The 20,442-nt window shown below is 36.7% G+C and overlaps 1 long non-coding RNA gene, 9 other non-coding genes and 5 pseudogenes across 10 annotated transcripts in view; all 15 read left to right on the plus strand.

Annotated features, from left to right (window-relative positions):
- The window catches only part of LOC132670316 (uncharacterized), a 73,204-nt gene extending 55,760 nt beyond the window's left edge, over nucleotides 1–17,444 (plus strand). Inside the window, exons 20-29 of the long non-coding RNA XR_014137859.1 lie at nucleotides 962–1,044; nucleotides 1,895–1,948; nucleotides 2,747–2,928; nucleotides 9,085–9,221; nucleotides 9,880–9,965; nucleotides 10,881–10,968; nucleotides 11,861–11,934; nucleotides 14,447–14,529; nucleotides 15,444–15,529; nucleotides 17,373–17,444. This is a non-coding gene — a long non-coding RNA (uncharacterized LOC132670316). The remainder of the gene's footprint in view (nucleotides 1–961; nucleotides 1,045–1,894; nucleotides 1,949–2,746; nucleotides 2,929–9,084; nucleotides 9,222–9,879; nucleotides 9,966–10,880; nucleotides 10,969–11,860; nucleotides 11,935–14,446; nucleotides 14,530–15,443; nucleotides 15,530–17,372) is intronic.
- LOC132670596 (small nucleolar RNA SNORD113/SNORD114 family) lies at nucleotides 425–499 on the plus strand. The gene has a single exon (XR_009606826.1). It is a non-coding gene; the product is annotated as a small nucleolar RNA SNORD113/SNORD114 family (small nucleolar RNA).
- LOC132670630 (small nucleolar RNA SNORD113/SNORD114 family) lies at nucleotides 1,399–1,470 on the plus strand. Its single transcript, XR_009606855.1, has one exon. It is a non-coding gene; the product is annotated as a small nucleolar RNA SNORD113/SNORD114 family (small nucleolar RNA).
- Nucleotides 2,303–2,370, plus strand: LOC132670631 (small nucleolar RNA SNORD113/SNORD114 family; annotated as a pseudogene).
- LOC132670589 (small nucleolar RNA SNORD113/SNORD114 family) lies at nucleotides 3,292–3,363 on the plus strand. Its single transcript, XR_009606819.1, has one exon. It is a non-coding gene; the product is annotated as a small nucleolar RNA SNORD113/SNORD114 family (small nucleolar RNA).
- Nucleotides 10,086–10,163, plus strand: LOC132670595 (small nucleolar RNA SNORD113/SNORD114 family). Its single transcript, XR_009606825.1, has one exon. It is a non-coding gene; the product is annotated as a small nucleolar RNA SNORD113/SNORD114 family (small nucleolar RNA).
- On the plus strand, nucleotides 11,299–11,376 carry LOC132670604 (small nucleolar RNA SNORD113/SNORD114 family). Its single transcript, XR_009606832.1, has one exon. It is a non-coding gene; the product is annotated as a small nucleolar RNA SNORD113/SNORD114 family (small nucleolar RNA).
- LOC132670627 (small nucleolar RNA SNORD113/SNORD114 family) lies at nucleotides 12,702–12,776 on the plus strand. Its single transcript, XR_009606852.1, has one exon. It is a non-coding gene; the product is annotated as a small nucleolar RNA SNORD113/SNORD114 family (small nucleolar RNA).
- Nucleotides 14,853–14,924, plus strand: LOC132670582 (small nucleolar RNA SNORD113/SNORD114 family). The gene has a single exon (XR_009606812.1). It is a non-coding gene; the product is annotated as a small nucleolar RNA SNORD113/SNORD114 family (small nucleolar RNA).
- LOC132670615 (small nucleolar RNA SNORD113/SNORD114 family) lies at nucleotides 15,879–15,953 on the plus strand. Its single transcript, XR_009606841.3, has one exon. It is a non-coding gene; the product is annotated as a small nucleolar RNA SNORD113/SNORD114 family (small nucleolar RNA).
- On the plus strand, nucleotides 16,833–16,903 carry LOC132670611 (small nucleolar RNA SNORD113/SNORD114 family; annotated as a pseudogene).
- A 348-nt stretch (nucleotides 17,445–17,792) lies between the features above and the next one.
- LOC132670587 (small nucleolar RNA SNORD113/SNORD114 family) lies at nucleotides 17,793–17,864 on the plus strand. Its single transcript, XR_009606817.1, has one exon. It is a non-coding gene; the product is annotated as a small nucleolar RNA SNORD113/SNORD114 family (small nucleolar RNA).
- Nucleotides 17,865–18,771: 907 nt separating this feature from the next.
- Nucleotides 18,772–18,834, plus strand: LOC132670635 (small nucleolar RNA SNORD113/SNORD114 family; annotated as a pseudogene).
- Nucleotides 18,835–19,379: 545 nt separating this feature from the next.
- On the plus strand, nucleotides 19,380–19,443 carry LOC132670633 (small nucleolar RNA SNORD113/SNORD114 family; annotated as a pseudogene).
- A 902-nt stretch (nucleotides 19,444–20,345) lies between these two features.
- Nucleotides 20,346–20,413, plus strand: LOC132670602 (small nucleolar RNA SNORD113/SNORD114 family; annotated as a pseudogene).
- Nucleotides 20,414–20,442: the final 29 nt, after the last annotated feature.

Consider the following 20,442-nt stretch of genomic DNA (forward strand, 5'->3'; position numbering starts at 1 on the left):
CAGAGAGAGAGAGAGACAGAATCCGAAGCAGGTTCCAGGCTCCGAGCCGTCAGCACAGAGCCCAACATGGGGCTCAAACCCATGAACTGTGAGATCAGGACCTGAGCCGAAGTTAGTTGCTCAATGGACTGACCCACCCGGGCGCCCCAAGCAGTTTTTTTCTTTAAAAAAGGTATTCACTGTATTGTTAAAAGTATGAAATATAATTTAAAACACTAAACACGGGAACCAATAAATATGGGCTCTAACATTTGCTAATGCATATGTGAAGTGTTGATGATGATGATCCTATAGGCAGACGTAGACTATTCACTGCTTTTATTATTGGATTTTTGTGAATCCCAGGGTTTTAAAAATTATCATCAATAGATTAAGGAATTAGTGAAGTTACATACCTGAGAATGAAGAAAAAGAAGCCTAGATCTGGACCAGTGATGATAGTTGGTGGCGTATGAGTCATGGATGATGAATATGATGTGTCTGAAACTCTGAGGCCCAATTAAAAAACCAAATAAAGTCTCTTCTGTGTGAAGCGGTCTTATGTACCGATGTTGGGGGGGGGGGAGGGCGCTTTTATTGGTTTATTTTCATGACTTTTGATTCTACTGTAATAAATGGCTAAAAGTAGAATCAATCTGCAAGTGTAAATGAGATTAAGAGGGCGAAGCATGTCTAATCTTTGTAAAAATTATTAACGTTTATTGAGAATATTAAAGTTTATTAAGAAATGTGTTTCCAGTGTCTTACCTCTTTGGCTAAGAATGATAGAGACAGTAAATCACAGTCAACATTCTCATTCTTAGTCTGTGTCAGGTTTGATACTGCCTCGTTTGTTTAGAGAAAATAATAAATATGACCCTAACGTACTATATTCCTAAGTGACAGACTAAGTGAAGTTAAAATAGTCACATCCACAGAGCGTCTCTCAATCTTGTTATGTGCTCTGCTTTTTATTCCTCAGGTGCACACACGTGAACTGATTAAGCACTTGGCTGTCAACAGGGGCTCCACTGGTGGTCCTTATGTTGGTGCATGTAGACCAAGGTGAGGACTAGTCAAATCTATCTCTTGGTTTGGGTTGTTCGTTTAGAGTGTTCATTGTAACATTGTGAAATGGTATTAAGTATATTCAAAGAGGCCTAGCCAGTGCTTTGAGGATAAATATGGACTTGATATGAAATGTTCTGTTGATTAACAGGTATTTGTATCAGTGAAGATATTTAATGAAGGAGGCATATTCAGTGAGGCGAATGATCCTATAGATAGACATTAGGGACATTAAGGCTCTTGTCCTTGAGTATTTGTGATAGATAGATATTTATTTTATTGTTATCAGTGAATTGATGAATCGAGGAATAAACAAATAAAGACAGAAGGAAGGAAAGGGAAAGTCAAGGCTGGACCACTGATGACCACTGGTGGCGAATGAGTCATATCTGATGTCCATTCCTTCTGTTTGACGTGGTTCAATAGACACTTGTCAAGATTATACAGAGATCTTGTTCTTGGTCTTTGGGTTTGTGAATTTCACAAAATCTTATTATGAAGGAATAAATAAATGTATAAGTTAAAATAAGGAGGAAGAGACTCAAGTAGTGTTTATTCTTAAAATGCATAGTATGGGAAATAATACTAATATGAATTGAAATTGATATTAAATGGATTAAGTGTACTGCATCTTTGACTAAGGCTGATATAGACTATGATAAGTAATCATTACTTCTCTGAGTCAGAACTCTGATGTGTAATTTGTTAAGATGAAAATAACCTAAATGTTACCATTAATAAATAAATACCCAAATGACCATGTATATGACGGCTAGAAATAATGAATCAGTGGAGAGAATGTCTCAGTCTTTTTATCATTTTCTCTGCTGGCTACTCTTCAGAACAGATGCCCCAAGGAGATTTCAGCTTCTGTCATGGTAAAGATTGTCAAGAGACCAAGGTGACCAATGGTCAAAGTTCTAGTCTTCGTTTGGGTCATTTGTTTAAAGGTATTTATGGTAGTATTAAAATGGAATAAATATAATAAAAATTTAATGATGTCCACATGTAAATATATATGAAATATTATATTAATTCTTCAATAACGGAATATGTTAACCAATCAACCTTAAAGTTGATTACTCAAAGAGATATAGTTAGTCCATGTGGGAAATGATTCTATGGACTATGATCAGAATATTCAAATATCTTCTTGTTGGGTTTGGAAATCATATATTCATTATATTATTATCAATGAATTAATAGCCTATTCAATATAAATGTAGAAATGAATGAAGAAAAAGACATTCCAATATAGACCAGTGATCACAACTGGTAGCATGTTAATTAGGAACGACGAATGTCTGGAGCTCCAAGGTCCAACACAAAACATAGTTAGCTGAGTTCCTCTCTTGGAAATGATACTATAGACAGGTATCAGAAATATACAAAAATCATGTTTTTATTTGGGTTCGTAGATTTGGATTTTATTATTACTGGTGGATCAATGATGGGACCATTAAACAAATAAAAAATAGAGAAAGAAGAAGAATATTACACATTGCCCAACATGGGTGACGCAAGAAATATTACCAATAACAATGAAAAAAGACACTGATGCCTCCCAAGAAATGAATGAATCTTTGCCTAAGGATCATATAAACTCTGATAAGTAAGAGTCAGTTGTATTTCCTGGGTTAGTCTCGAGTTTGTTTCCTCTGTTAAGAGAACAAAAGTCTACATCACGAACATTTTACAGGTACCTGAATGACTAAGTAAATGAAATGTGGTTCGCAAGAGGCAATGGGATAAGGTCCCAGTGTCCTTCATCGTCTGCTCTGCTCTGTACTCTTCGGAATGGACGCACTCACGCTGATTCAGGCGCTTCCATGGTTACGTGCTTTCTGATTGCATACGTGTGTTTGGAGCATAGAGACCAATGTGAGTAGTGGTTGAAGTGTTTGTCTTTCTAGTGTCCCTTTTTTTTTTTTAAGATGTTAACTATATGTCGTTAAAAAGTACAAATTGTAATCAAGCAGGGGCAACTATGGAATTGATTCTATCGATTAAAAGGGGTTGATTGTATTGATTAATGCATACACGAAAAACGCTAATTAATGAGAGCCATACATCGATCCTTTTTGTCTCCTATATGAGAGTGAAAATGATCTTACAGACGGATTAGAGATATGAAGCCTCTTTTTGTGTTTTTGTGAATAAGAGGGTCTTAAAATTATTATTCGTGAATTAATGAATTAGTCGATAAATAACGTACAACTGAATGAAGGAAAAGAGGGACAATAATGGATCGATGATGACCACTGGTGGCGTATGAGTCCTATACGATGAATACATGTCTGGAACTCTGAGGTCCCAATGAAAGGCAATCTAGTCCAGTGCCCTTTGTGAAGCGATACCATTAGACAGATACCATGAATTTAAAGGGATCATGTTTTGGGTTTATGTTCATGCATTCTCTATTTTTAAGGAGATAATCAATAATGTATAAACAAGCAAAGATTAAGGTCATGAAGCATTGTCCAATTACAAAAATAGGTAGTGAGACAAGAAATGCTATTAATATATATTGAAAACACACTCCCATCCACCAATAGTAAATGATACAGAGGTGTTGCCTCTCGGGCTAAGGATTGTATAGCTGTCGTGTTAAATAGTAATTGGCAATGTTCATAATCCATGTCAGCGGCAAGGTCATTATTGTTCTTTTATTAGGAGAAATTAAATAAACATTCCTCCCAACTGCAGATTCCCGAAATGACCCACTAAATGAAAGATGGGATGCAAAGACCAGTGGAAATTAGGTGTCTAGCTTTTTGTTATCATCCGCTCTGTTCTCTGCAGAGTGGATGCACTCAAGTTGACTTAAGCATCTTCCATGATCACAAGTTCTATGGCTGCATCTATGTGTTAGAGAGTGGAAATCAAGAGAAGTAAGAGTCAGTGTTCTCTCAGTTTGGGAGGCTTGTTTAAGGGTATTCGCTGTGGTATTAAAAATGTGAAATATAATCAGCGAATGCCAACCATTGCCCCCAAATGCCATTAACGTGAAGCGTTGTGTTTATTAATCCATATACAACACATTGAGGTCAGTTAATGAAAGAAATGAATTGCTCGGGGAAATAATTCTATAGACAGATGTTACAGATTAGTTCATGCCAACCGTGCACTAATGAGAAAGAGTTTGAAATGAGCGTGTTGGCTAATCCATACTCAATACTGAGGTCAGTTAGCAAAGCAGATCTAGACTATTTTCCCTGTAGAAAATGATTTTATGTACCAAAGTTAGGGGTATTAAAGCTATTTTTAAAAATCTCATGGGTAGGGGCGCCTGGGTGGCGCAGTCGGTTAAGCCTCCGACTTCAGCCAGGTCACGATCTCGCGGTCCGTGGGTTCGAGCCCCGCGTCAGGCTCTGGGCCGATGGCTCGGAGCCTGGAGCCTGTTTCCGATTCTGTGTCTCCCTCTCTCTCTGCCCCTCCCCCGTTCATGCTCTGTCTCTCTCTGTCCCAAAAATAAATAAAAAACGTTGAAAAAAAAAATTAAAAAAAAAAAATCTCATGGGTATTTTTTATTAGCGAATTAGTGAATTAATCTCTAACAAAATTATAATTCAGTGAAGGAAAAGAGTGATACCTGGACCAATACTGAGGGCCAGTAGCATATGAGGCAAGGTTGAAGAAGGCTGATCTACAACTTTGTGATTCAATGCAAATCCAGTGCAAAAAGAAATCTAGTCCATTGCTTCTGTGATAAATGGTCCTGTAAGCAGTAGTTAGAGATATTCAAGAATATTATTCTTGGGCTTTTGAGTTTCACAAATATTGACTGCTTATTAAAAATTAATCAATGCAATAATAACTAAAAATGTATGAATGAAGGAAGGGAAAATAGGGCCAAATGTGGAATAGCTATAGCATATGTAATGAAACTAACATCATTACCAATCCATTTCTAAGGAACAGAAGTCCATTAAAAATTTATGAAGGCGTTTACACCTCATCAGAAGGGATGTGTGGACAGAGGTGTGTAGTTGTTGATGTTCACGTTCTGTGCTGTCTTTGGCTTGCAGGTGTTTTTGTTTTCATTTTTTAATTGAGAAATAGGGGGAAAGTTTATCTAATATAATCAACTAACTATATTAAGGAGGCTCAAGCATGAACCAGTGACAAAATTGAGTCCTATAACAAGTTATGATCAATCCAACTGGCTTCACTGTGTTCCATTGGTAATCATTCCACAGTGTATATGTAAATCAAAAGCCACATGGTACACTTCAAATAGATACAACTATATTTATCAATAATTTCTCAGTAAAATTGGAAAAAAAGTATGTAGTCCTTTGTCATTTATGAGAGTGAGCAGCTGGAAACAGTTATTATTAATTAGTGTTATCCCGAGTTTGTATACAACAGTACACATTTTATCATTATAGATTAATAAATAAGTTAATAACTTAATAATGTAAAAGGGAACAAAGCACATGGCCAGTGATAAGCATGCGGTGATGCATGGTCCATCAGTTCTATTCACGTTTTGTCCCTCGTAAGAAACAAATCTCAGCTCTCTCCAGGTTGAGTCAGGGGAACTGCACAGGTAACACACAACAGCATTTTTAGTCTGGGTTTCATTAAACAGTTCTCATTATGGTTTAAAGTGAATAGTTTTGTCAATGTGTTTATGAATTAAAGAACGAATGAATGAATATTAAATCTATCGATACAGTTTTTTTTTTAAGGTTTGAAGATTTTACATTCACTTTCATAAATATTTATAATTCCTTCTTGGGTTTGTACCGCAGTGTATAAGCATTCTTCTGTGGTAGAGATCTAAGTTGTTAATTCAATGAAGCAACTCATAGAAAGATGTAAGGTGTCGTTTTTGTATGTGTATTAAGGAGGGCACCTGTTGGGATGAGCATTGGGTGTTCTATGTGAGTGCTGAATCACTAAACTCTACTCCTGAAACTAATACTACACTATATGTTAACTAATTGGAATTTGTATAAAAACTTGAAAAAAAAAAGAGCCAAGCAAGGGCCAGTGATGTGAATGGAATGCATTCTGAATGTGTCTTGTGGTCAAGTCACTTCTGTACTATTGAAGTTCATTTCAAAGGGAGATTTGGTATATTACATCCGCGAGAATAAATCTATAGCTAGACAGTAATTTGGAAGAATCTGATGATGGAATCCTGGGAATTTATTGCATTATTCTAAGGGAATAAATGAACAAAACCAGTAGACGACAGATAGGTAGGTAGATAGGTAAATAGACGAAGAGAGTAATTAATGCTGGATTAATTGGGAAGAATGTTGCAAGGTTGACATTTTTGTTTATACAATTGGGAAACATTGCAGTATATTAAGAAATCAGTAGGTTAAAGGTTAACCCCTCTGGGTTGGCGTACTACAACTCACTTGAGTGAGCACCAAAATCACCTGCAAGAGTGGTTAAACTATAGATTTCCAGTCCCACCCTCAGCATCTCTGCTTTGGGAGGATTCAAGGTCGGGGGTGGGGGGGTGGTGGGGATCCAAGGACCTGCATTGCAAATATGTTCGCACAGTGATAATGCGTCATTTAGAAACAACGGTTTGAGAATCACTGCTTTAAGTCAGATGTATGTAATAGTTAATGCCCTTGCTTTGGATCAGTGGTAAGTACCAGGTTGTTTATTTTATTAAGACAAAAAAGAGAGGAAAACTAAGAAACAGACTCTTAACTACAGAGAACACACTGGTGGTTACCAGGGAGGAGGTGGTCGGGGGGGGTAAAATAGGTGATGGGGATTAAGGAGTGCTCCTGCGATGAGCACCCAGTGTTGTAGGGAGGTGTTGAATCACTCAACTCCACACTTGAAACTAAGTAATAATAATAATAATAATAATAATAATGAAAAACAAGGAGCAAGGTAATAGATACATTAATTAATAAATATCTGAAACTTCAAGCAAATGAAAGGAGAAAGCATGATTCAATGGAGAAAATAGCTCATTCTTTTAATAACATCATCTTTATGCTCTGCAAACGGATGCACCTGAACTGATTACACATTCTGTGTAGACTCCAATGATGAGGAACCAACGTTTATGATTAATTTTTAAATAATGTTTACTTATTTATTTTGAGAGAGAGAGAGGGAGAATGAGTGGGGGAGGGGCAGAGAGAGAGGAAGAGAGAATCCCAAGCAGGCTCCATGCTGTCAGCACAGAACCCAATGCAGGACTCGATCTCATGAACCATGAGATCATAACCTGATCTGAAATCAAGAATCAGATGGTTAACCAACTAAGCCACCCAGGTTCCCCTAAAGTTTATGATTACTTTGATGTAGTATTACTTGGGATGATTTTATTTTATTTTTTAAGTTTTTATTTAAATTCCAGCTAGTTAACGTACAGTGTAGGATTAGCTTCAGGGGTACAGCATAGTGATTCAGTACCTCCATATGTCATCCTGGGCTCATCACAACACGAGCCCTCCTTAATCCCCATCACCTCTTTCTCCCATCCCCCACCCACCTCCCCTACTTGGGATGATTTTAAAAATAGATCAAATCCATGTCACTCCTTTTTATAACTCTTTAAATTTCTATTTCAGTGTCTCCCTAAACACTCCTTAACTGATAAAGTCGTAAACTATTTTTGTTATGAGGACGAAGCACATAGGAGATGGAACTAGTAGTCAGTGTCTTAGTTCTGATGCGAGTGGTCTAGGTATATAAATATGCAAATTACACGAAAAAGGCAAACCATGGACCAATGATGCGAATGGAATGCATTCTGATCTATTATACCTTATGATCAAAACATCTATGATGTACTGAGGTCCCGTGCAAAAAGGGATTGAAGTGTTTATACCTGTGGGAGTGAGCCTATATAGAGATTACAGTAATAGTCAAGGATCATGTTCTTAGTCTTTGGTGCTTTGTGGATTTTGCTTTTATTTCTTTTTGTAATTAAATTTTTTAAAATATTTATTTATTTTTGAGAGAGAGAGAGAGAGAGAGAGAGCAGGGGAGGGGCGGAGAGGGACAGAGTCACAGAATCCAAAGCAGGCTCCAGGCTCTGAGCTGTCGGCACAGAGCCTGATGCGGGGCTTGAACTCACGAGTGCTGAGATCGTGACCTGAGCCTAAGTCAGGCACTCGACCAACTGAGCCACCCAGGTGCCGCCATTTTGCTTTTATTTTACTCAATAAATGAGAGGAACAAATACGTCAGTGCATAAAGGTGAAAAGAGTGAGGCATATCCAACTATGAAAATACGTGGTGAGGCAAGAATTACTATGAATATAGCTTGGAACCACTGGACTTCATTAATAAAGAGATCAAGGGGGTTACATTTTGGGTAGGGAGAATACAGATGATGATATGTAATAGTATGTTCTTGCTTTGAGTTAGTGGTGAGTTCAAGTGGTTCATTTACCAAGAGAAAAAGAAGGAAGTACCACTATAAAATAATAAATACCCAAGTGACTAAGAAAACGAATCAGAAAAGTAGGTATTAATGGGAATATTGTCTCAGCATTTTATTACCTGCAGTGATAAGTAGAGGTTACTGAGTCGCGTATAAATTTTATGTTTGATTAATATTAAGAGAAAAATAAATAAATGTTATTATAAGTTAATAAGTACCTAAATGACTTTGTATATGAATGGTGGAAAGTCTGATCAATAGAGAGGATGTCTCAATCTTTCTAGCACCTTCTTTGCTTCATCCTCTTCAGAAGGGAGGCTGGAGCTGATTTCTGTTTACGCGCGATCAAGATTATCACATAGCCTCTGTGTCAGAGAAGAGACTAAAGTCAGTACCAGCCAAGATCTCGTTTTCATTCAGGTCATTTGTTTAAGGGCTTGTACAGTATTATTAAAAATTATTACATTAGTAAAAAAGTTGACTATTGTCCAATAACGAATAGGATATAAAACATGTTGATTGATAATGTGCAACATTGAGATTGATTAACAGAAGAAACATAGTCCATGTGGGAAATGGGTGTATAGGCAGATGCTAGGGACATTCAAGCATCTTGCCCTTGAGGTTGTTTTGTAAGTCATCTAATTTTTTATTATTGTCAGACAACTAATGATGCAATGGATAACAAATATAGACACAAATTACGAGAAAAAAAAAGAAAAGAAACCCAAACATGGACCAGGGGTGATGGCTGGTGATACAAGTCATGGACGGGATACAGGGATACAAGTCATGGATGGTAAGTGGATCAATGTTAGAACCATTTAAGAAATATAAATAGAGAGAGAATGAAGGACTGTCCAATTATGAACGTATGTGGTGAGGCAGGACATACTATTAATAAAAATTAAAAACGTTGATGCCCATTAAGAAATAAATAGATTGTGGGGCACCTGGGTGGCTCAGTCGGTTAAGTGTCCGACTTCAGCTCAGGTCATGATCTTGCAGTTCGTGAGTTTGAGCCCTGTGTCAGGCAGGCTCTGTGCTGACAGCTCAGAGCCTGGAGCCTGCTTGGATTCTCTCTCTCTCTCTCTCTCTCTCTCTCTCTCTCTCCTGCTCCTCTCCCTTGCTCGTGAGCATGCTCTCTCTCTTCCAGATAAAAAATTGAAAAAAAAAAAGGAAGAAAATGATCAAGGGTATTACTTCTTTGGCTAAGAATTATGCAGACACAGGTAATTAAAAATCAATTTTTAAATTCTGGATCAGTTACAAGTTCAAGGTTGTTCCCTTTGTTAGTAGAAAAAAAAACATATATATGTATGTATATATATATCTATATATATAAATGAAAAATTAACATACTCATAAAAATTGAGTAAATGAAATGTGGAAAGGAAAGGTAAGTGTAGATAAGGGCTTACGTTTCTTTATCAACTTCTCTGCTTTGTACTCCTCAGAATGGATGCACTTGGGGTGATGTGAGCATCGTCCATGGCCACGAGCTCTCTGGTTGCATGTATGCATTAGGAGCGTGCAGACCCATGTGAGTAATAGTCAAAGTTCTTGTGTGGCTTTGGGTGGTTTGCTTAAGAATATCCACTGTATGTGAATGAATGACTTAAGAAACAGTTTAGAAGTGAACGGAGAGAAAGCCCGCCAATCCTGGACCGATGATGACGGCTGGTGGCGTATGAGTCATGGATGATGGTGAATAATGTGTGTCTGAAACTCTGAGGTCCAACCGGGCATTCTCTTTGTTTGACAGGATGCTGCAGGCAGAAGTCAGGACTATGCGAAGATCTTGTTTTTGGCCTCTGTGTTTGTTCATGCATTTTCATTCCGTTATTATAATTGGAGGAATGAAAATAAGCAACAAATAGACAAAGATCCATACGGCAAAGCATGCTCTAATTATAAAAATATGTGGTGAGGCAAGACATAGTATTCATAAATTTGAAAAGATTGAAGTCCGACAAGGAATAAATGGTTACATGACTGTTAAGTCTTTGGCTAAGGGTCATCTAGACAAAATAAATAATAGTCAGTGTTCATTTTCTGGGTCAGGGGCAACGTCTAAGTTGTTCATTTTCTTTCTTTTTTTTTTTAATGTTTATTTCAGAGACAGAGAGAGACAGACCATGAGCGGGGGAGGGGCAGAGAGGGAGGGAGACCCAGAATCCGAAGCAGGCTCCAGGCTCTGAGATGTCAGCTCGGAGCCTGATGCGGGGCTTGAACTCACGAACCGTGAGATCATGACCTGGGCCGCAGTTGGTTGCTCAACCGACCGAGCCACCCAGGCGGCCCTACGTTGTTCATTTTCTTAAGAGAAAATGAAATATGTACGGGAGACTCTTCATGAGGGCTTGCCTAGGTCACTGAGAAGTGAAATGCAGAAGCAAAGGATCAATGACGAGGAGGCCGTAATGTGTTATCGTCCTCTCTGCTCTGTACTCCTCAGAATGGATGCACTCAAGGTCATTCACGCGTCTTCAGATTTATAGCAGCTGTGTGCTTTGCATCTGCGTCTTGGGAGCCTGGACGACAATGTGAGTCGTAGTCAATGTGCTTCTCTTAGATTGAATGTTTTGGCTTTTTCAAATTACTGTATTATTAAAAAGTGTTTAAGGTAATCAAGAAGCCCAAACATACCCATATCGCATTATCACCGATGTGAACCAATATGATGTTAACCGATATGGTAAACACTGAGTTCAGTTAATGAAAGAGTTCATTCTCAGTGGAAATGATCTTATCGATAGATGTTAAGGCGATTCAAGGATTTTGTGATTTTTATTGTGGCGACTTGTGTTTATTTCTATATTAGGTAGTTAATCAATAAACATACCAATCAACAGATAGAAAAAAGAAGCCAGTCCTGGACCAATGATGATGACTGATGATGGCATAGGAGTCATGTGTGATGAATGCTATGTGTCTGGAACTCTGAGGTCCAACAAAAACAGATCTGTTCCACGTTGTTGAAATGGGCCTGTACGGATGTCAGAATATACGAGGGTCTTGTTTTTGGTCTTGGCTTTTATTCATTCTTATTCTACAAATATAATCAGATCAGTGAAAATAGCAATAAACATATTACAAATAAATAAAGGTGATGGGAGTAAGCATGGTCTGATTATAAAAATATGTGGTGAGATATGAAGTACAATGAATGTATTTTGCAAACATTGATGGTAAATGAAAATAAATGGTACAGGATGTTTCCCCTTTTTCTGAGTATGAGTAGCGGTCCATGTTCATACTCTTTGTCAGCAGCAATATTGATGTTATTTGGTCACTTAAGAGAACGTAAGATAGATATGATCACAACTTACTAATTGACCCCATGGCTGAATAAACAAAGGTGGAATTAAGGGCCAAGGGAGAGGATGTCTTCATCTTTTTGTTGTTGTTGTTCTTCTGCTCTTTTGTACTCCACAGGATGGATGTGTTCCAGCTGTTAGAAGATCATCCATGGTCGGGTGCACTATGTTTTGGGGAGCATGGAGACCAGTGTGAGTAATGTTCTGTGTTCTTCTTGGCTAGACTATTGTTTTAGAAGAGATTTTCACTGTATTGTTAAAAAGCATTAAATATAATCATACGAAATGAATGAAATCTTACCATTTGGATTGACATTGATGGGGCTAGAGAGTGTTATGCTAAGCGAAATGCCAGTCCGAGAAAAACAGTTACCATATGATCTCAATCATATGTGGAATTTAAGAAACAAAACAAACATGGAAAGGGGGTGAGAGAGAGAGAGAGAGAGAGAGAGAGAGAGACAGAGGCATACCAAGAAACAGACTCTTAAGTGTAGAGAACAAACTGATGGTTAGCAGAGGAGGGGTGGGCGGGGGTTGGGTGAAATAGTGGATGGGGATTAAGGAGGGCACCCGTGATGAGCACCGGGTCTTGTATGGAAGTGTTGAATCACTATATTGTACACCTGAAACTGAATGTTACATTCAGTTACACTGAATGTTAACTAAGTGGAATTGAAATAAACACTTGAAAAAGTTATTTAATAAAATCAAAGAAGGTGAGACATACCAGTGTTAAATATCAGATTAATATGAAACACTGTTGATTAGCGCATATATGAAACACTAAACTGAGTCAATGAGAGGAATTAGGTCTCAGTGGAAATGGTTGTGTAGATGGATGTTAGAGATACTAAAGAATATTATTCTTGTTTCTTCGTGTGATTTATTTATATTTCTTTATTAATGAATTAAACTATGAGCGAATGTAGGTGGTCATGGAGAAAGAAAGCCAGTCCTGGACCCACCAGTGACAATGGGTGATATATATGAGTCGTATATTATGGAGATGTGTCTGGAACTCTGAGGTCCAACACAAATGGAATCTGGTCCAGCCTCCTTTATGAAGGGAACCTATAGATGGATGTCAGGAATGTACAAGGATTTTGTTCTTGGTCTTGAGTTCATGAAGCTTTAAAATATTATTATGAAAGTGTCAATGGAAGAATAAATAAACATATATAAATGACTAAAGATGGGAACAATGAACCTTTTTTCATAAGCAAAATAAAATATATCCTAAGGAAAATACATATTAGTGTAAGGAATGGATAAAAAAAGGACTGTGTATATTATGTATTTGACTAAGGGTGATTTAGACAGTGATAGGTAATAATCAGTATGTCTCTCAGTCAGGTATTAGTTTGAAGTTTATTTTATTAAGGAGAAAAAGAAATAAATATTACCAAAAACTAATACATGCTCAAATGACTATGTAAATGAATGGTGGAAACTATGGAGACAATAACTCAATCTTTTATCACATTGTCTGCTTGTCTCATATTTAATCATATCTTCAGAGCGAATTCATTGAGCTGGTTTTAGTATCCATGGTGATTAAGACTGTTATGTTACCTTTGTGTTAGAAAAGACACCAAGGTGAATAACTGTCAAAGATCTTCCCTTGGTGTGGGTGATTTAAGAGCACTCACAGTATTATCAAAAAGTAATAAATACCATCAAAAAATTAACTATGGCCCAATGACAAATGTGATATGAAATATTAATGTTCGTTCATTGATAACGTGCAACTCTGAGGTTGATTAGCGAAAGATATAATCTATGTGTTATATGATTCTACAGATAGAAGTTAGTTAGGTTTATTCAAGGGTCTTTTTCTGTGATTTTATGAATTGCGTATTTATATGTATTATCGAGGTATTAGCAATTCAATCATTACAAGTGTAGAGACAGATGAAGAGAAAAAGGTCCAAACACAGGCCAGTGGTGATGACTGGTGGGGTAGGAATTGTACACGTGAGTGTTACCTGTGTAACTCTGAGTCCACATAAAGTAAGATGTAGCCTATTTTCTGTCGTAAACGATCCCATGGGTCAATGTCGAAATATGCAAAGCTCACATGCTTTTTTTTAGAGATTATTTTATTTATTTTGAGAGAGAGAGAGAGTGCAGGGGATGGGGGCAGAGAGAGAGGGAGAATCCCAAGCAGGCTGGAGCCTGCTGTCAGCACAGAGCCCAACATGGGGCTCGACCCCATGAACTGTGAGATCATGACCTGAGCCGAAGTCGGACGCTTAACCGACTAAGCCACCCAGTCGTTCCACCAAGCGCATCTTCTTATTTTAGATTCATATGTTCAAATTGATTCTTATAAATAAACCAGCAACCAAACCAGTAAAAATGTAAAATACAGATAAATAAGGTGAAACACTGTCCAGCTAGGAATATATGTGGTGACACGGAAGTCTTGCTAATAAAATTGAAAACATTCCTGCTCATTAAGCACTAAAAGGAATACGCATTTTTGCCTTTTTTACTTAAGAATTATATAGGCACTGACAAATAAGAGGCATTTGTATTGTTCTTGGTCAGTGTCAAGCTGAAGCTTTTCTTTAGCTAAAACAAATACCTCATTACGAAAAATTAACGAGCGTCCCAATGAATAAATGAAATGCGTTACAGAAGAATCAATGGAGATAGGACCTGAAATTTTTTGTTTTCTGCTCTACTTTGCACTCCTTAGAATGGGACCCGTCGAGATTTAAGGATTCTTCCACGGTCACGTGGTCTCGGGTTGCATTCATGTGTTAGGAACATGGAGACCATGTGAGTAATAGTCAAAGTTTCAGTCTTTGTTTCAGGGTGTTCAGTGCATTATTGAAAACTGCAGAGTATAACTGATGAAATCCAAATAGCCCACTGAGAGAAATGGGATTAGTATGAAGCATTATATTGATTAATGAATATAATAAAAATTGAGGATAATTAATGAAAGTGATATTGACATGAGAATGATTCTAAATAGATCCTAGGGATTTCTAGGCTCTTTGTGGGTTTCTGCGAATAAGTATTTTTAAAATTGTGATTACTGAATTATGAATTTATCAATAAATAATCTAGAAACAAATGGTGACAAACAGGGACAATATTGGATCGATGATGACCACTGGTGGCGTATGAGTCGTATACGATGAATACGTGTCTGGAACTCTGAGGTCCAAAACAGATGAAATCTAGTTCATTGTCCCCATTTGATGTTGTCTAGAGGCAAAGATCAGGAATATATAAAGATCGTGGTTTTGGTCATTATGTCCTATTTTCATCCTTGGATAAAATCCTATTTTTATCATTGGATCAATGAAATGATTAATACACAAATGTGTAAACAGATTTAAATGAAGAATATGAAGCCTTGTCCAGTTTTGAAAAGATGTGGCGAGGCAAAAATTACTATAATATAGTAATATGTTAATTATATTGCAAAAACTGGTATCCATTAGGAAAGAGATGGTTTGAGGGTGTTACCTCTTTGGCTAAAGTGGATGGCAAGTGTTAAGTGATAGTGTTTATTTTCTTTGGTATGGGCAAGATCGATATGGTTTGTTTACTTACTAGAAAATGAAATATATGTTGTCCCAAACCACTACCTACCTAAATGACTGACTGAAAGTTGGAACACAGGGATGAATGAACCCAAGGTCTCAATCTTTTTATCATCTGCTCTGTCTTGTACCCCTTAGAATGGTCGCACTCGGCTGAATTAGACTTTCCACCATAGTCATGAGCCCTATGTTTGCCTCTATGTGGTAAGAGCATGGATCACAATGTGAGTAATAGTCAAAATTCTTTTCTTGGTTTTGTGGTTTTTCAAAAAGGTTTTCCCCGCCTTATTAAAAAGTTATGAAATATAATTTATGATTGCCGGCATTGGCAAATAATTAGAATGAGGTTACTATGAAGCATTATGTTAATTAATCTATGTAGGAAACATTGAGGTCAATTAATGAATGGTATACATTGTCAGCGAGAATTCTGTAGACGATATTTGAGATATTCAAGGGACCTATATCGAGTTTTTGCGACCCCTCCCTAGGTATTGTTTGATTATTATTAGTGAACTGATGAAATAATCAATAAACTATGTGCACATGATTGAAGATAATCAGGGACATACCTGGATAAATGACAGCAGGTGTTGACATATGAGTCTTTGATGATGAACCCTACGGGTCTGGAACTCTGAGGTCCAGCACAGAAGAAATCCAGTCCTTCCCCCCCCCCCCCCGCCCCCCCTGCCCCATTTGCAGTGATCCTTTAGAGAGATGTCAGGCATAAGTGAGTTCATGTTCTTGGCCTTTGTGTACATGAACGTTTAAACGTACCATTATAAAAAATAAATAGGATTAATAACATATAAACGAATAAATATGAAGAGGGTGAAGCATTGCCCCTTGCCAAAATATATAATAGGTAAAATGTTAATGTAAGTCAGAATGGAAAATAAAAGATTCACGTGTCTATGTCTGAGTAAGAAGGAGGTGGATAATGGAAAGTAATAGTTACTGAGCCAGTTATGGCTTCAGCAGTTGATTTATTAAGGGAAAAATCACAATAATGTCATCAATGCCGAAATGGTACGAGCAAGGAGTTGGGGATATATGAATCAATGGAGAGAATATCTCGATATTTTTGTCATCTTGTCTGCTTGTCACTCTTCAGAACAGATGCTTGAACTGATTTCAGCTTCTGCTGTGATCAAGGTTGTCATGCTTCCTTTGAGTATGGAAAGAGGTGAAGGCCAACCTGGTCAAAGTGGCTATCTTGGAATGGGACATTTGTTTAAGGGTAATCAGGGTATCATGGAAGAGTACTAAATTAATAAAAAATTATCCATGGCCTCATGATGAATGTGGTAGGAAACACCGTGTTAATCAATAAAAAATGTACAGGATGGAGGTTGATTGAGACAAGAGTAACAGTCCATTTGGATAATGATTCTGTAAACTGATGTTAGGGATATTCAAGGATCTTATTTTTGGCTTTTTGTGAACCATGTATTATTTTTATAATTATCAATGAATTAATTATTTAATTTGTAAAAAGTGGAAATGAAGTAAGCGACTCAGTCGTGGACCAATGATGGCCAGTGGCGTAGGAGTCATGGACAATGAAACTATATGTCTGAAACTCTGAGGTCCAACACAGAACATAATCATTTGGTCTGTTCCTTCTGTTGAAATTGTTCTCCACAGAGAGATGTCAGGAATAAAATCTTATTCCTGTAATTCTTCATAGCTACAGATTTGTTATTATTAATGGATCAATGATAGAAACCATCAAGCAGATATAAATAAACATATAAGGAAGAGTAGGGTGAGGAATTGTCCAAAGACAAACACATGTGGCAAGGCAGATGATATTATTACTAAAAGTTGAAAACACTGATGCCCATTAAATAAATAGATAAAAAGGTCATCTCTTTGCACACGGTTGTATAGACATGCCTAAGTGAGAGTTGCTTTAGTGATTGAGTTTTTATAAGATGAAAATATTTAGAAAGAAAAAATAATAAATACTTAAATACTGGGTCAATGAAATATAGAAAGCAAGGATCAATCCAGATTATGTGTCGGTTTTCCTTATCATCTGCTTTGTTCTGCACTCCTCAGAATGAACTGCCTAGAGATGATGCTCCATGGGCATACGTTCGCCTCTGTGTAATAGGGAGGATGGAGATTAATGTAAGTAATAGTTGAAGTTTTTTTCTCAGTTTAAGTGGGTTTAAGGTTATTCACTGCATTATTAAAAAGTGTAAAATATAATTAAGGAAGGCAGCTGTATCTCAGTGTTAAATATGGGATGTGTGAAACACATTGATTAATGCACATAGGAAAAGCTGAGGATATTAATGAGAGAGCTATATTGAGGTGAGATTAATTCTGTATTTAGATTTGAGACTTCAAGCCTCTTTTTTAAAATTGTCCTGCTTAAAAATTATTAGTGAATTCATGAATTCACTAATTAGTGAGTTAGTGAATGATTTGATCAATAAACAAATACGAATCTGTGTAGGAAAAGAGGGGCCATATTGGATCGATGATGACCACTGGTGGCGTATGAGTCGTTCGCGATGAATACGTGTCTGGAACTCTGAGGTCCAACAGAAAATTGGTCTAGGCCATTCCTGTTGTTGAAGGCATCCTATGGACAGATTTCAGGAATAAATAAAGGGTTTATTTTGGTCTTGGTATTCATGTATTTTTGTTTTATTATTATAATTGGATAAATGTGAGAATCAATAAATACATAAATAAACAAATATGAATAGCGTGAAGCGTTGTCCAATTATAAAAATATGTGGTGAGGCAAGGAATACTATTAATATTTTATGGAAACCTCGAAGTTTCCTTAGAAATAAATGGTATTTGACTGTTACCTCTTAGGTTAAGGATGATGTAGACAGTGTAAGTTATATAGACAGTGTTCGTATTCTGTCTTAGTGGTAAGATCCAAGTCGTTTGTTTTCTTAGCAGACTAAATATATACACTAAATTGATGATTGCCTAAATAACTATGTGAATGTTGAAGCAGAGCTCCATGGAGAGAATGTCTCAACCATTTTATCACCTGCTTTGCTTTGTACTCCTTAGAAGAGACACACGGAACCTGATTTAAAGATTCTTCCTTGATCTTGAACTGCAGGGTTGCATCACCTGTTTTAAGAGACTGGAGACCAGTGTAAGCATAAACAAATTTCTCTGTGTTGATTTGGGTTGTTTGTCTAAGGGTATTTACTCTAGTCATGAAATCGTTGAAATATAATCAGAGAAGGCTATCTTGATCCTTACTGATAAATAAGAGATTTATGGGAAATATGATATAGATTAATGCATGTATGAAAAACTGATACGTGACTGAGATATAATGCTGCGAAAATGGCTCTAGAAGCATATTAGGGATATCAAAGCCTTTTCGGCGTTTGTCAATAATAGAGTTTAAAAATTATAATTAGCGAATTAATAAATTAATAAACAAGATAGAAATAAATGAAGAGAAAGTGGTCTTTTCTGGATCAATGATGGTAACTGCCGGTGTATGAGTCCCAGGTGACGAGTAATCCGTGTGGTCCAATACAAGAACAATGTGGTCTTTCTCTTCATTCATTTTCAGTTCTTATTATAATTGAACCATGAAAGAAGCAATAAACAAATATATGGATCAATTGAGAGAAAGTCTCAATTTTTTTTATCACTTCTGTTCGGTACTTTTCAGAATAGAAGCTCAAGGTGATTTCAGCCTCTCTTGTGATCAAGGTCACCATGTTTCCCTTCTCTAGGAAAGAGCCCAAGGCAAGTAATAGTCAAAGTTCTTTTCTTGGTGTGGGTCATGTGTTTAAGGGCTTTCGTGGTGTTACTCAAACATAATAATTACAGTGAAAAATTAACCATGGCTCAATGATAAATATGATATGAGACATTACGTTGATTAATCGATAACATGTAACATCGCTACTTATTAATGAAAGAGGTGTCTATTTTGGCAATAATTCTATAGGGAGAAGTTAGGGATATTCAAGTATCATGTTCTTTGGTTTTTATTAATCGTGGATGTATTTTATTATTCCCAGTGGAGGTATGACTTAATTGATACAGATATAAAAATGAATAAACTCTAAGGGAACCAGTGGTGATGACGGGTCATGGACGGTGGATAGTAGGTGTCTGGAACCCTGAGGTTCAATACAATAAATATTCTGTTTTCTCTATTTACTTGATCGTATGGGTAGATGTCAGGAAGTATAAAGATCATGTTCTTATTTTGGATGAATACGTTTAGATGTGTTGTTATGAATGGACCAATGATAGAACCACTAAAGGAAATATAAATAATGGAGTAAGAAGAAAAGGCAAATTATTGTCTAATTAGGAACGTAACATGGTGAAGCAAGAAATCCTAACAAAATTTGCAAACACTGATGCCCATTATGAAATAGATGTTTCCAGGGTGTCTCTTCTTTTGCCAAGGATTATATAGATATGAATAATTAAGAGTCAGTTTTATTATTCTGGATCAGTGTCAGGTTTGAAGGCTTCCTTTTTGTTAAGAGAAAAAAATCTACATTATGAAAGATTTATAAATTCCTAAATGAGTAAGTTCAATGTGGAAAGCAAGAATCAGTGGGAATAAAAATGTCATCATTTTTTTCTGTCATTACTGTGGTTTGTACTTCTCAGAATGGACACATTCAAGCTAATCAGGCATTCCTCCCTGGTCGGTGAGCTTGGTGACAGCATCTGTGTGTCAGAAGCACAGAGATGGATGTGAGTAATGGGCAAATTTCTTGTCTCTGTTTCAGTGATTTCTTTTTCAGCACATTCAGTGTATTATTCGAAAATTCCATATAGAATCACAGAAGGCCAATTGTGGCTCTGTGATAAATACTGAATTTTATAAAACAATATATTGATTAATGCATGTATGGAAAACTGATGATGAAAGAAAAGTGAGACTCAGTCTGTGTTCAGTTTAAGGACACAAAGGCTCCTTTCGGTTTTTGTGAATAATAGGATTTTAAGTTATTAGCAAACCAATGATTTAATCAAAATACAAAGAGAGTATCACAAAGAGAAGAGGGACAATATTGGATCGATGATGACCACTGGTGGCGTATGAGTCGCATACGATGAATACGTGGAACTCTGAGGTCCAAGAGAAAATTAATCTAGTACATTCCCGTTA

Source organism: Panthera onca, chromosome B3 (genome assembly GCF_046562875.1).
Source record: "Panthera onca isolate mPanOnc1 chromosome B3, mPanOnc1 haplotype 2, whole genome shotgun sequence".
Taxonomy (NCBI): Eukaryota; Metazoa; Chordata; class Mammalia; order Carnivora; family Felidae; genus Panthera; species Panthera onca.